We start from the raw sequence: 14,702 nt of genomic DNA, 5'->3' as shown, positions 1-14,702 counted from the left end.
GTATACCTTAATTGGAATGTACGCGGGCCCGTAGCGGACTGGTCCGAGCGGCGCCGCGGCGCTGACTTCTTCTTCATCAGAGGGCCCCGCGATGGCGGCCGGCCGCGGGCGAGGCGGGAACGGCTCCGGAGCAGGCACATGGGGAGATGGAACGGAGAGCGGAGGCCGAAACAAAGGGCGGGGTGGAGAAGGGGAGCCGGCTGAGGCGGGAGAGGTGAAGGGAGCTCGCTCTGTCTGTCTGCCAGACGCGGAACGCCCCGATCTGCTCCGATTTAAACGCCCCCGTCAATTAGTCGGAGCACATTAATCATTGCTCTGGCCCGCTAATTGTCAATTGCAGAGCGCTGCTGCAGCCTGCCCGGTGCAGGGCGGACGGTCTGCGCGGCGAGCGGCCCGGTGCGCTATGTTTGTCTACGGTCGCGCCTCGGTGCGCCGCGTTTGTCTGGTGCCGCGCCGGGGCGCCGTTAGCGCCGCGGGGCGCCGCCGCCGCCGCTGCCGCCGTCTCGTCTCTCATTTGGGCCGTAAATCTCGGTGCCGTATCATCATTTGCGACTAATGCCGGGGAATATAAACTAATACGGCACGGCTCAAGTGCAGGCGAGGTGCCGGCGGCTGGTGACGGACCGCCGCTGCGCGGTGGTGGGGGTTGCGACAGGGGCCTTCGTTACCGACGGTCCGCCAAGAGTGGCGGTGAATGGCTTCCCTGGAGAACGCCGCGAGCGTTCTCCTACTGGCCTGGGGCAGTGGCAGTCTCATGGGTGATGATGTGGCCAGACAACGAGCGAGAATGCCGACGATATAGCGGTGTCTGGCCAACCGCGCGAATAGTGCATCTCTGGCTGTGGCTGAAGAGATTGTATGTAAGTGGGAAATATTGATCATGGCGGTGGTTTTGGAACTGGGGAAGAAAAGGCCGAGCCTGATATCCATTTCCGTCAGCCGTGCTGGCGGGTCAAAGATCAGATGTGGACGGACATTTTCCTGTTTGGTCCCGTGTCTGTTCCACTCGTTTCCGGCTCGTAGTCGGTCAACCGAGGCATGCCTAAGGAGTCCCCAGGACACGCCGCTCCCCGTGGCCCCAGCGCTCTTCCTATTTGGACCGGCGAGGCCGCGCGGCACGGCCGATCTCGGTGTGACGTCACTGGCTCTCTGATGACGTCACTGGCGCGGCCATGGCGTCTGATGCGGCGCGATGGAGCGAGCCGGCCGGACCAGTCGAGTGGCCGGTATTTGTCCGAGCGACGCGCCGTGAGCGCTATGTCGGCCGACACGCTATGTTCGCGGGTCTCCGGGCGGCTCACCGACCCTGTTTGGGCGCTGTTTCCCTGCGGTCCTGGAATTCCTCATGCATGTCGCTGTCCGGGTGGGATTAATGATCACTAACGAACCTCTTGACGCAATGTCACACTCACCACCGTGGTATCGTCCCACATGTAGCACTACTTTTTGTGTATATCGCCTTATCCGGAGTATCTACAACGCTACTTTTGCTTTCTCTCTTTTCATTCATGTGTGTAACTACAAGCCATTGTCTTGTGCTGTCAGTCGTCACTCGTTGGCTACTCTCACTCTCCTTTCTCGCTCGGGGCGGTAGTCTGACACCTTCGCACCTCTCCGCTGCTACAGCAGGGCGTGTCTAGTGTTTAATGCTGCGAGCCGGCAAGAGGTGAACGTAAAGCGACGGGCTGAAACGACGCTCTATTCTTCCCTGTAAATGAGGTTACGCCAGCGAACAAATTTAGTTCGAGTTTCTTAACTAAGGCGCAACTTTTGTACGGTGATGGAGTCGCTCACTCAGCCCAACTTCCAGCGATTCTGGTCTTATGGTTTGTTTGTTTGGGGAGCCCCTAGTCTCCGCACTGTTGCTAAGACAAACAAAACCCTCCTCTGCCTTTTGAGCTCGATCGGTTCGAAGGCTCAGCTGGTGCTCCAGCTCGTGGTCTGCACGCGTGCACGCACGTGCGGCGCCTTGAGAGCTTTGTGCGTGGGCACGCGTGCACCGGCGTCTCGGCGGTGCGTGCCGCTCCACAGAGGTCCGACCCCACGTGCCCGAGGGCTGCTGGCCGGCCGATGGACCCACTAGGCAGGCCGTTGGACAGGCATTGGACCTACTTGACCCAGCGTGCCCAATCGACGCCGCTTCAACCGGCCCCGCTACCGAATGAGTGCGAATCAAAGAGCGGCAGCCGGGCGGTAATTATCGTTATTGGCGGTCGGCCCGGCTGATTGCCTACGTCATATCGTCGTTATTGATAACTGCCTCCGGGCGACGCGCTATTGTTGGAGTTCATAAATGGAGGCCGGATCGCGGACGGGGGTCGGCCGCTCACGGCACCGGATGGCCACCCTCTGTGACGTCATTGTTACGTCACACTGTGCCGGTGGACCGAAAAGCGCCGTGGACCCGTTCGTGAGCTGTCGACTCAACACTACAGTGTCGATATTTGCATTCGCTCTGATATTTCACGACGCAATCAATCAGGCTTTGCGAGCCGGTTAATAGCCCGGTGTATGCTTGTTGAACGGCTGCTGAACCGGGCCGTCGCGCCCCTTTGATCTGTGAATCAACACTAATCAGCCCAGTTCGGTCGAGCCAACACGACCGACCAATGCTGATTGGGTAGGCGAGAGGGTGGAATCCTGCCCAGACACGGGCACGAAATGCGGCCAGGCGCCTTAAGATCTCCAGTGGCGTGCACAGACTCTGCACAGGCGCCGGGTGCTAAGAGAGCGTCCATCAGTATCCCGGCAAAAACCAATGGTTACCGTGCAGAAAAACGGCTGCACTCTGCGGCGCACAGGCGACCAAAAAGCCGTGGCCCACATTCCTTTCAGGCATGTCCGGAAACGGGAGCGTAAACGGGAGGCAGGCTGACACCGAGTCTGAGTCGAGTGACACCGTGGGACTGGCAGCGACTCTGAGTCAGACTGACACCGACTCAAAGCCAGACAGGTACTGACAGTGACTCAGAGACTTTAGACTGACATTACTGAGACAGAGTTACAACTTACATCAGCCCAGATTTCAAACTAAAAAACACCACATGACCCAGACCATGGGAAGAATTGACGGGACCCACACGCGGGGCTCAGACTGATCACGAGCGACTCTGACTACTGACTGTCTCACCGTACCTTCCCTGACGGACGTCGGACGTCGGACGTCGGACGTCGGACGTCGCCCGGGCCCGGCGGCGGTGGGCGGCGGACGCGCCGAGTGCGGGGCGGAGTGGGAGTGCTGGGGCCATAAATCTGACCACCGTGCCGCCGCCACCGCCCGCCACCGCCCGCCGCGTGCACTCGGCACTAATTAGTGAGAACAAGCAGCGCGCCGGCGTCGCCACCGAGCGACCGTCATTATTCGCGCGCGAATTAAGGCGCGCGCCAGCTCGCGCGGGTGGGTCCGCCGGTTCGCACGTCATAGTCCCGCCCTGCAGATGGCACCGGGCTGCTGTCGACCGACGCCTAATTGTGCAGACTGGTTACCGTGTGCCCCCTCCTTGCACGCCTGCACTCCTGTGGGGCTGGGGGAGTCCTGAGACGACCTTGCCACCACCTGGTGCCGACAGCCTGAGAATGAGCTCAGAGCGCGCTCATGAACGGTCTCCATGTCGAATTGATGGTCGTTGAGGCTGGGACTTGGCTCGAGAAATGACAGATCTATTTAACCTCGTTACTCAACACCTGTTTATCTGGGCTTATCCGAAAGTGCAAAAAGTGGCAAAGAAATGCACTTGTTTGGTCCTTGGTCTTTTTTATATGTACAATCTGTCGTCAAGCTGGTGGCTTCAATGGCAGGAGAAGGTCGCAGCCGAACGAGATGAGACGAGGTCTGATGAGCCGAGGACAGCGCAGGGCTTCATTGGCGACGGCGCGCAACGAGGCCACAGAAATGCGCGAGCAATTTGTTCACTCTCTGGTCCCCCATTTTCTCATTTACACCCTTTTTATCGGGCGGCGGCGGGTTCGTTTGGACAGACAGCTCCTCTGTGGGTCTCTAGGGAAGACGAGGTCACTGGACTGGAGCCGACGGTCTTCTGAGGCTCCCCGTCCACATCTTGGCACTCCAAATGGCCAGCTGTTGGAACAAATGAAACTGGAGGCTGGGGACGTGCGCCGCTGTTGGCTGGGGACGTGCGGCTCCGGCTCATTTGATGCCGGCAGCCAGAGAACCTAGCGTAAGGGTGCGTTGTCTAGAGAGATGGGAAGGCGAGGGAAGACAGGATGACATCTTAGTTCAAATGGAATGATCATCAGTCTTCGTGAGATTCGTAGGCTCTCACTAAGAACAAAAACTGTTGGTTGTTATCATTGGCAGCCACTGCCCGGTCCAACTGTTTTTAACTTTTTTTAGAAGAATGGATGAAATGAAAGCTCTCAGTGGCAGGCCAACTGTGTTTGGTTTTTCAACTGTCTCATCATCTCTTTTTCCGATCACTCCACCTTTGAGCTGTGCTGGCTGCGTCCGCGGGTCCTCCTGCCGCTGACCTCCCTCGCTGGACTGTGCTGCTCGCCGGCGCGGCGGCCGCGGATCGCGAGGTGATCGGTCGCGCGGAAGGAGGCCAGGCTGGTGCCCGCCGCCGGCCGGAGGTCAGAGGTCAGTCTTTGTGTCTCCGCTGAGCGCCGCCGTCATCAGGGTCAACGTCGCCGCAATCGGCACGACCGAGGTCGCCTCCGGCGCGGAGGATGACTCTGACGACTGGAGAAATGAGAGACTGGAGTCACATCGCTGCGAGTGACCCGATGATGATCGCGTGTCACTGCCGGCGGCCTGCGGGTATCAGCGATGTGCCACTGTCCTGGGCGGTCGGCGAAGGGTGACCACGCACGGTCATCATCAAAGCGGGCTCCTGACCTCTGGTCATCACCACCGGCCCCCGCGGCGGCGCAGAACCGCCAGTCACCTCCGGCCAGTGCTGCCGCCAGGTGCCCGCAGAAATTCGCGCACTAAATTGGCCTCCTTCTGGCACGCAGAAGTGCAGAATCACGGCAGCGGCGACGCCTCGCAAGCCTGGTGCTGTGACCGTTCTCCGTCCCACCAACCGCGCCGGGTACACTGCTCCACACAGCCAGAGCAGAGTCTCGTGTTAATCGGGCCGTCAGGGGTCCGCCATGACTGGGCGGCTGATTTTATTAACGAATAACAAATCGCCGTCGCCTGGCCGACGCGGGCCGAGCCGGGCTGGGCTGAACCGGGCCAGGCCGATCTATGGTTTATGACTCTCCGCGGGCGGGCGACCGGGCCCGTCCGACGGAGCCATTCCATTCTGTGATTAGACGTCTGATTGGAGGGTATCACTGCGGATGGAGGGCGACGCAGCGGCGGTGGTGGACCAAAGTCGGGCTGAGGGAACGGCAACAACCAGCTACGAGCACACAGAGGTTTCTGCCTCACATATGCTGGAGAGCACGACTGTCACCTGGGAGAGTCGATAATCTGAACTCACGCAGTTAACTTTTGGAAGCGGAAAGAGCACTGATTCAGTTGCCGGCCAGCACTGTAAAATGCCTGCAGTTGCACCAGCACGGCGCTCGGACCAGCGCAGCGAGCATTGGGCGCCGCTCCGAGCCGTCACCACCAACCGGTTCCCCGGCTGCTCGCCCGCAGAATCATCAGCGCTCATGACTGGCGCATTCCGGGCTGGCTGCAGCTGCCGACGACGCTGGCCCGCCGTCGACCTGTCACGAACCCCAGGCCGGTGACCGCTGCTGCCCCGGCCAATCAGCGCGGTCACCGTCGGGACGTGGCTGGCCCTATTGCTTCGCGGAGTTATACAGTGATATCGTTTTACTGTGCATCTCGTATTACCTTAGTGTGTTCACTGTTTACTCAAAGCCTTTTTGTCAAAACATTCGTTTTGACAGACAAAAAAATGTCTTAGATGGAAGACGGCTGATTTCGGAAACCAACTCAAAGTTGGGTGCTCTTTGCAGCAGCCAGCTAACCGTATCGGTCCGGGCACCTTCCTGCTCCGCCGCGGCGCTCCTCGCCTGGCGTGCTTTGTCCGGGGTGAGACGGCCGCTCCTGACGTGAAAACCACTCAGGTGTGAAACAGCTGGCGACCTTGGCCACGCACCAGCTGCTCCTCACACGATCGTGCTTTCAAGTCGTGAATTCCATGATTCGGCAAATTAGATCTAATTCTGTATGCATACCACCGTCCTGTCGTGGTCGCACCCCGGCCGCGGTCGGCAATTTTAGCAAGCGCTCGATAGAAGTGCAATCGCTGTTCATTTCGCTGTTCCTGCAATGCGTGGCGGTGAGGTGATTCAGGTATGAATCGTCACTCAAATGCCTGGGCTCAGCTCAGTAAGCGCTAAAGCAGTCCACGACGTCTGATTACGGTCTTCAGTGGCATTGGTAGTGTGTGACGATCGAAGTACGTCGATCAACCACGGGGGCGAGCTGGATGAATGACGCGCCGAGCCGTACGCTCCATCGACGAATGAGCCGATATGGAACGCTTTATCGACGTGCCTCGTTTAGCACGTTGATGGCGATCACGTAACATACCTGGAACGTCATCGGTGACAGATTCACAACATCGCACTGTATGACGTCACATAGTTGTTTGATGACGTCACTCAGCAGTGCTGCGACAGCGTGGTTGTCGCTTGTGGATCGGCACATTTGCCTTGCATTTTCCTCTTCATATTTTCGCCGCATCTTTGCTTGTTTTTGCATATATGTATTTTCCTGTTTTCTTCCTGCCTTTTTCTCAACTTAGTTTCATCGATCCCCACCTCGGCTCTAGCTCTTCTTTCCCCTACCGCTGTAGCGCATTTGCCGGCAGCTCACCATTGTCTTGCCGTTGTCTCCCCGTTGTCTCACCGTTGTCTCTCCGTTGTCTCTCCGTTGTCTCTCCTCTGCCTCACCGCCTGTCCGGCCGCTCCCCGAGACGCGCCTCCGCCCGACTCCGACCGGCTCAGCTCCGGCTAACGGGAGCCCGATTAGTCGGGCAACAAGGGCGGATCAAACGTGAGCGGATCAGAGACCAGGCGTCCCACGGGCGTCCGTGGGCGTCCCACGGGCGTCCCGGGGCGTCCGTGGGCGTCTGGGCGCCTCCGACTCGCGCCGAGGCGTCGTCTGAAGTTTCTGTGCAACAAGGCAGACACAAAGGTCGTGCACCGCGTGGGAGGAAGGGATTGGAACAGGCTGATGTTCGACTGTTGGGTGTTCTTGCTGGGATGTCGTGCAGCGGTGAGGTGAAAACAAGCTCTTGATTCATGTTTGATTTGGTTTAAGTTGAGATTTGATGCCTGAATGTAGAGGAGGGTGGACAGTTTGAACACGGTGAGTTCCCTGCTGTTGGTGGCTGTGGTACTGAATAGTGGACAGTGTCGACTTGGCAGCGAGCTTCACAGTGGTTCAGCCGCGGCGGACCGGACGGCTCACCGGACGGTGGACCGGACGGCGGACCGGCTCCGGAGCACCGCCCGCGGCCGGGCGGCCTCCGCGCGGGCGGGGCTCACGGTGCCGGCTCGGCGCCATTGCCGCTAATGGACATGCTAATCTAATTAGACATCATAAGGCCTGCGGCGGCCGCTTCTCAGCCGGCGGACCGCAGCGACCGGCCGCTGAGAGCGCACCGAGCCGCCGCCGTGAGAACCGTGTGCAGCCGATGGGTGCCGAGCACGGCACTGGCGGTCCGCCCCCGCCCCCGCCCCCGCCCCCGCCCCCGCCCCCGCCCCCGCCCCCGCCCCCGCCCCCGCCCCCGCCCCCGCCCGCCAGCATCGCGCCCGACCGCCCGGTGTCCGCCCGAGAGGTCCCTCCGTCACCGGTCTCCCGGCGAGGGCGGCTAAGGTCGTCGCCTCGTCTCCGGTGACCCGGTATTCTGTTCGACCTTTGGCCAAAGTCGCTCTCATGACCTCTGGCTACCGGTGAAGAGACATTTCATTGACGTCATTGCAGACATTTTGCCAGGGTTCGGATAGCGCCCACATGACTGTGTTAGCAGGAAACATTTCTTACGTCCTGTTCAGAGTACAGACAAAGTAACGTTGACTTTACACATTGTGGGACTTGTGGGCGTCAAGGAAAGAAACTCGCTTCAGCCTTCGCTTCAGCCTTCGTTTGAACCCTTTCTGATGCGAATGCTGAACAACTACGCAGCGCTCCCCTTTGAGAGTGTCAGGTGCACCGCACAACTCCCCTCTATCCGGGATCCCTCTCTGCCATGCCTTGACAGATAAGCAGCCAATTACTGCTAATTGGAAGGGTTCCGATTGGAGCGGCGTGGGTGCTGACTGGAGCGGTACGGCCCTCGGTGAACAGACCCAGCCCCGGCCGCCCACCCGAGAGCATCATCAGCCGGCGCCAGAGCCCGAATTAGCTTAATTGGGTATAATTCCCGGCGCCTTTTCACTACAGGGAATGTTTTCGGCACTCCTGCGGTGGACTGGCCTTGTCTGCTCTCGGCAGCGCTACGGGCGGTCCGAGGCGGCTTCGAGGGCCTCCAAAGTCTTTCCGTGTGAGACTAGGGTGGATACAGCGCGGTCCGAGCCTGCTGGGTGACCTGGGAGGCTCCAGGCGCTCCGAGCTTCCTCCCCCAGTGACTGGACGGCCGGTTCTGCACGCGAGGCGCGGTGTGCCGTCAAGTTGGCCGCTGAATTGGCTCCTGGGGCGGCCACTCTCGCCGCTGTTTGACAGTTGCTGATGGTGTTGCCACTGAGCCGCTGTTTCAACTGTTTCCTTTGGGCGTACTTTCAGTCGGGCTTAATTCGTGAGCGCTGGAAGCCGATGCGTCGGCTGACAGCTCCATTTGTTTGGGGTGCTTTACGGGGCGGAGCATCGATGGATCCGAGGCCGTTACTTGGTGTTGCAGCGGGGAGGCATGGCAGCTCAATGGTGCGCGCACTGACTGCCGACTGTGTTTGCTAGGGCCGATGTGTGCGGGCACAGGGGGGAGTGCCGCCGTGGCCACCGCCGCCGCCGCCGCCGCCTCCCTGCCGTCGATACCTCCCGCTGCCCGCGAGCAGCCGTATTTTACGCCGTCGGCCGCCTCGTGGCGTTTTTATTAGGCACCGCTGGCGGCGCTGTCGCGCGGCCTGGGGCGCGACCGACTGGCGTGACACGTGCCCCGTCTTCCGCCGTTTGGACGCACCCCTTTCCGCTCTACTGCCTTCGCTGCCGCCGCCGCCGCCGCCGCCGCGAAGACCGGCGATTGGCCTGAATTAGGCGACCGCTCGGCGCGTTTTAGATGCACGGCGATACAGCTTACATCATCATTACCGGCCTGAGGTGGCGGCCGTGCCGGCAGGAAATGTTGCCGTAAAGGCAGCGGCGCCGTCTTCTGCATATAGGATGCGCTAATGTCCGTCGGTTGGTGTGAGGATATTCGATGCGACGACGGCGAGCGCCAAATAGCTGCGACCGACGACGCGACGGAACGGGACTCGGACTGGCTGCGCGATCAGCGCCGTTTGTTCAATACGGCCGATGGATTCGATCTATGCCTGTCAGTATAAGCGGCACACAAAGCCCCATTAACGCCAGATTATACAAACAATAAGTGTGCGAGGAGCTCTTGTGCGTGATGAATGCACCACAAACAGGATGAAAAATCGCTGGCCGCTGTCAGACGGAAAAGGTCGGCGGAGCTGGGCACTGTTGTTGCACGCTTAGACTCTTGTTGTTGCCATTTACGCGAAAACATGCGCCGTTTTTGCTGGCTCCACTCGAGAGGACGGAGGACGCGCGCTGGGTGGGAGTGGAGGGGCGGCGTGCGGAACACGTCAGAGGGGCGCTTCTGAAGAGCACCCGCACAAAAACAATCGCGTGAGCCGATTGCAAACCGAGGTGCATTGTGATGCCGGTAGGTGTGCTGGATACCGGTGGTTTTTATGGGAGGCACCGGTACATTTTGGCGTCTCGTGACGCTCTGACTAATGCTATTCTTGGTGCTCAGTGTCCGATACAGTATCCGGTGGGGTCAGTGTGTGTCATCAGCTCGAAGAGCTGCTATTTGTCGATCTCCTGTCAGACGTACGTCGGACGTCCGATGCTCGCCGGCCGACGGGTCGTGAGTAGCCCGACCACCGACGCAAAAACGCTGCTTGTTTGTTCTGGGGCGCGCCCGGGGGAATTTGTTAGCGTTGACTGGCGTGTAGAGGGCGGCGTCCGGTCGGCTGGCTGCCCACATAGCCCGCTGACCGCCTCTCGAGCACGCCTTATTGCCAGAGACGAGCGGCCGAGAGCCTGGTCCGGTCAGAGGAGGGACGGAGGAGGGAGAGAGAGGGAGAGGGATGGAGAGGAGAGGCACAACGGTCCGGCCCAATAGCCTCGGGTTCGGAGCGTGAATGGCATGGTCGAATGCAAAGGTAATAAGCCGAATGCTCGCTAGATTAGCTTTTTGTAAGCGGGTCGGTGCAGATTCGAGGGCAGTATAAATAGTTTCGGGCATTGTGTCGGTAGTTTATGCCGCAGTCAATGTCAATTACCGAGCGTGTTACAGTCATTGGGGCATCATCTGTTCGTCTCTGGGGTGAGCCTTCGGGTACGGCCAGAGGCCTTTGAACTGCTCGTCGTTCACCCAGAATGCCGAGTGTCGTTTCGAATGCATGTCATATGCGGGCCTCAGAGTGTTTCTGGAGAAGTTTGCGTGCGTCCTTTGTGACAGTTCGAAATTCGGACTAATGCGTTTTGACTCTAAGAAGCAAAGTTTAACTCCGTGAGTGACAAAACTGAACCCATGCCTTTGATGTAGGAGTCATCTTATAGCTGTTGCAATTTGGGGCGACATTTACGCGCGATGCAGTCCAGGGACTCACTGAAATGCGGCCCCTTTACGGCGCGTCTGATTTACTGCTCGTGGTGTGGAAGCGGTCGGCGATTCTTCTGCGAAGTGGCTGTTGGGCCGTCGGCCGGCGCGGAGCTTCACACGGCTTCCCGCAGAGCTCTGGCTGGCTGGAGGTGAGGTGCGTCCCTCACTGGTGGTGGCTGCACGCTCGGCCGACCGCCATAAACTGCGCTCCATGACCTTCTAATTAGGTGGCTGCCCGGCGCTCTGCGGCGGCAGCGCGCTGCACGGGATCTGAGTTCTCACTCCCACGGAGCCGTGGCCGGACAGACACCAGAGGGGGCTAGAGGCGAGCTTTGAGCCAACCTGGGGGTCTAAAGCCACCTGTATCAGTTAGTGTGCCGTGCAGGAAGTGTAAACACAATCAGCCGTCCGGCGGGACAGCCACCCGCGGACAAACGCCGATGTTGTTCAATGAGAGCGGAGATTGGTGAGTTTGTCTTGCTCTAGAAGCTGCGGGCAGACCAATAATGACCGCCCATCTGAGACACCGCCCGGGGGCGCACACAACGGCAGGGACGACGGCGACCACTAATGAAAACGAAACGTTTTGTTTTCGACGGTCTCTCCCTCCGGGCTCCCCGACCGCCGCTACCGACTGAGATCTAGACCGACGGGGAGGGAGGGAGGGGGTCAGAGGGGAGTCGGCGAGGGGGATGTCATGATTCATCTGGCCGGGCGCCTGCCTCTCCGTTCACGCAGTCCAACAACAATCGTACCCTTTCACAGTCGATCGGTGGACGCGTTCAATTTCCAGCACGTGTCGTATTCTTGTTTATGCATCCGCTGTGACGCGCTTTTGTACGAGTTCCGCTGGAGGGGAGCCTGTCGAGGGATTGGCCCGGTGTTTGGCCGGCTGGCAGCGGCTGCGCAGCGCGGCTGGCTTAGCGGGCGCAGCCGGCTGGAGCCATCCGTCTGCTGCCCTCTGAAGCGGCCCTAATGCGATCTGGCCGGCCGCGCCGCGGTGGTAGTGCCGCGCGGCCCAGAGAGCGGCTGTTTTGTCGCCGAGTGCGGGTCCCAGCTAGCCTGGCGGCCTCTGCGCTAGGTGTTGTATTGTTGACTGGCGATGGACCTCTGAACCTGTCCCCTTCCTTTTGGTTGGCCAGGTGGTACTGCTTCCGCTCTCCCGATCGGCTGCCTGTTTACGGACCAGCACCGTTCACCAGCTAATGAAGAAAATCGCAGGTATTTACCTCGCCCCTGGACGGTAATATGAATATGAATAATGCGGCGACCGGCGAGGGTTGTTTGCCTTAGATTCGGCCGGCGGCAGGGCCGGCGAGGCTGGCCATCCATCCTCGAGCCGGTCCTGTATGATGGCTCTGCGGTTTGGTGTTAGTGTTTTGTGCGCCGGCTTTGACATGCAGTCTCCAGACATTGCGGCACAGTGTCCCGGTTGGAGGCTGGTGGCTGAACGGAGACTGCAATAGCAGCCAAAGCGATAGCACCACGCAATTTCGGATCGACTTGTTTTCATTTCCAGGTGAAGTTTATAAATATTTATGAGGTTTTAAATCAGCCGCGATGTCTGGTGTTTGTCTTCTGCTCGCTGAGAAAACAGTGGCGAACGAAGACTTTTGCTGAATTGTTACAGAAACTTGGCCGAAGAAGTGCTGCAATTGTCTCGGGAAGTTTGGCGCGCTGAGCATTAAATTCGCGGGACTGCAAATCAGCGGCGCCGGCAGTTATTACGTCGGCGCGGTCCCTTTATTTTTGCTGACTCCCTCGGTTCATTAAGTTTATCTTGTCCTGGCTGTGAATAAATCGGCGTCCTTTATGTTCATTACCGCCCCACGCAGACGGCCAGGAAAATCAAAGCTGGCCGTTGACCCTCAGCTGCGGGACTCGCGCCTAGCGTTTGCCTCCGGGGAGGGTAGTGGCTGCGGTGCCGGCTTAAGGGCGAGCACCGGGGAGCGCGGCAGGGGGCGATTGGACGGCCAGCCGAGCCAGCCGGCCGCCACACTGACTTGGCTTCTGTGTTCTGCCTGTAATCCCATTGTGAACTGCAAACGGTCGGAGGTGGCGGTGGCGCTGGCTATCCAGGCGAGTATTAGCTCGTTGTGGCTGGGTCTTCGGGACGCCTCTGATGCCTCTGTGATGGTTTGTGACATTCGGTGACGCCCTGTGACTCCCCATGATACCTGTGATATCACGTCGTTTTCCGTGTGTCGTCCTGTGCGGTCGCCGCCCGTATGCGGCGCACGTTTCTCCGTTTCCCATACGACGGTCGCGGTCAGGGCGGACCCGGTCACAAATTAGGCCCGTCGTCGCCCGCCTTTTGTGTATTCACTGGAGGCCAGGTGCGTCTGATCACTGTCATCTGACGACGGAAATTTGCCCTCGGCCCCGACCTAAACGCGCCAAATTATGGCGCGCCTGATGACGGGTGGTCGCCGGCCGGTTTTCTCCACTTGGGGCGTTCCGGCTCAGTCGTCATATCCATGGAGGTCAGGCCAAGAGACACTGGATCTCAGGGCACACCCTGGTTAGCATATGGCTTATATATGCCGCGACTTGGCCGAACTATCAGTTACTGAGGTGAATTTTCAATTGGCTCAGTTTCCTGTGGCATATTTCTAGTACACTTATGTCTTCGAGATCTGATTCACATTGTCGGTCTGAAATAGTTTATTTCCTTTGTGTTCTTACATAACCGTCCTTATAGCTGAACGAAATTCGATTCCACTCTGCACTTCCCAGACCCAAATGCAGGTCGGCGTTTGACAGTATCCAGCCGTCTGAGACCTCTGTGAACCTCGTCTGACCTCTGCAGATCTCCCCGTGACGTCACTGGCTCCGGTGGACCTCCTCTGAGTAGCCGCAGATGATCCGGTCGCTGGACGGTGGCTGTGGGAGCGGCCGCCTCCGTCTGACAAATATGACCGATGACCGCGGCTCAAAGGACCCGCCGCCGCCGCCGGCCGCCACCATTGTGTCTTCCCCTCCCCCTCCCTCCGTCCCTCCCTCCATCGCCACCAGCGTATACCGGCCAACTGACGCGGGGTGAACCAGGGGATGGAGAAAAACAGATGGCATTGACCGTGGTCGAGGCATAGGTTGATGTGTACCATGTGACCCGTGAGCTCACTTTCGAGAAAAATCAATGCTGCTTATCATCCTGAATTAGATTCACCATGCTCAATATCGTATGGAGGTTCTCCTTCAGCAATCCACTTGAAGCCTGAAAGGGTTGTTCGGGCCGCCTGAAACGAAGACACCGGACACCGGCCTTTGCGGACCGTACGACCTTGAACCGGGCCCTGCCGTCGCTTCTCATTTGGTCCCAGTACAGGACCTTGATACACTCCCAGTGCGCGGAGCGGAGGATCCCGGTCAATTAACTCGGTGCGGCCGCGATCGGATGCGTTCGGTCGTCTGCCATTAGTGGCAGGTGGGGTAGGTCGGTCGGGTCACCGTCCGCCAACGCTGGGTCAGTGCGCGGGGAACGGCTGACGGACGCGGCTGGTGGAGCGGCCGGCCACGGCGGATGGCCGGCGTCGGCCGGATATTGAAGGGTTCCAGGGGACGCTCAGTGTTATTAGGACGCCGGTGGACGTTAGAGACGCTCGAGATGCGCGATACAGGCAAAAGTCTCCGAGACGAGAGAGAAAGTCTGATGCAGAGCGGTAGCTGAGGGCACCGGCTAGTTCAAAGCGGAGTTCAGAGAGCGCAGAGGACGCTTGAGGTGCTCATTATTTTTGCGAGAAGAAATATGAAGGAGTAATCATGTCTTTGTGTGCGCTGCTTTATATTTTATTTTGCCAAGGATTACCTCACTCAGCATAAAAACACAAAAATGAATGCTATTCCCAACAGGTAACCCAATTCTCGGCTGGTGTTGAGCGATCACGTCCCGTATTGTCAGATACTTTCATCATCTCTTCTCCCGCGGATCAGCATACC

The 14,702-nt window shown here is 59.1% G+C and overlaps 1 protein-coding gene across 8 annotated transcripts in view; it reads left to right on the top strand.

The window, feature by feature from the left end:
- The window catches only part of LOC122365261 (ephrin type-B receptor 1-B-like), a 111,977-nt gene that overhangs the window by 43,392 nt on the left and 53,883 nt on the right, over window positions 1-14,702 (top strand). The gene's annotated exons all lie outside the window — the stretch shown is intronic.

Source organism: Amphibalanus amphitrite, unplaced genomic scaffold (genome assembly GCF_019059575.1).
Source record: "Amphibalanus amphitrite isolate SeventyFive unplaced genomic scaffold, NRLGWU_Aamphi_draft 000726F_arrow, whole genome shotgun sequence".
In the NCBI taxonomy this organism is placed as follows: Eukaryota; Metazoa; Arthropoda; class Thecostraca; order Balanomorpha; family Balanidae; genus Amphibalanus; species Amphibalanus amphitrite.
This window is presented reverse-complemented; position numbering and strand designations above follow the sequence as displayed.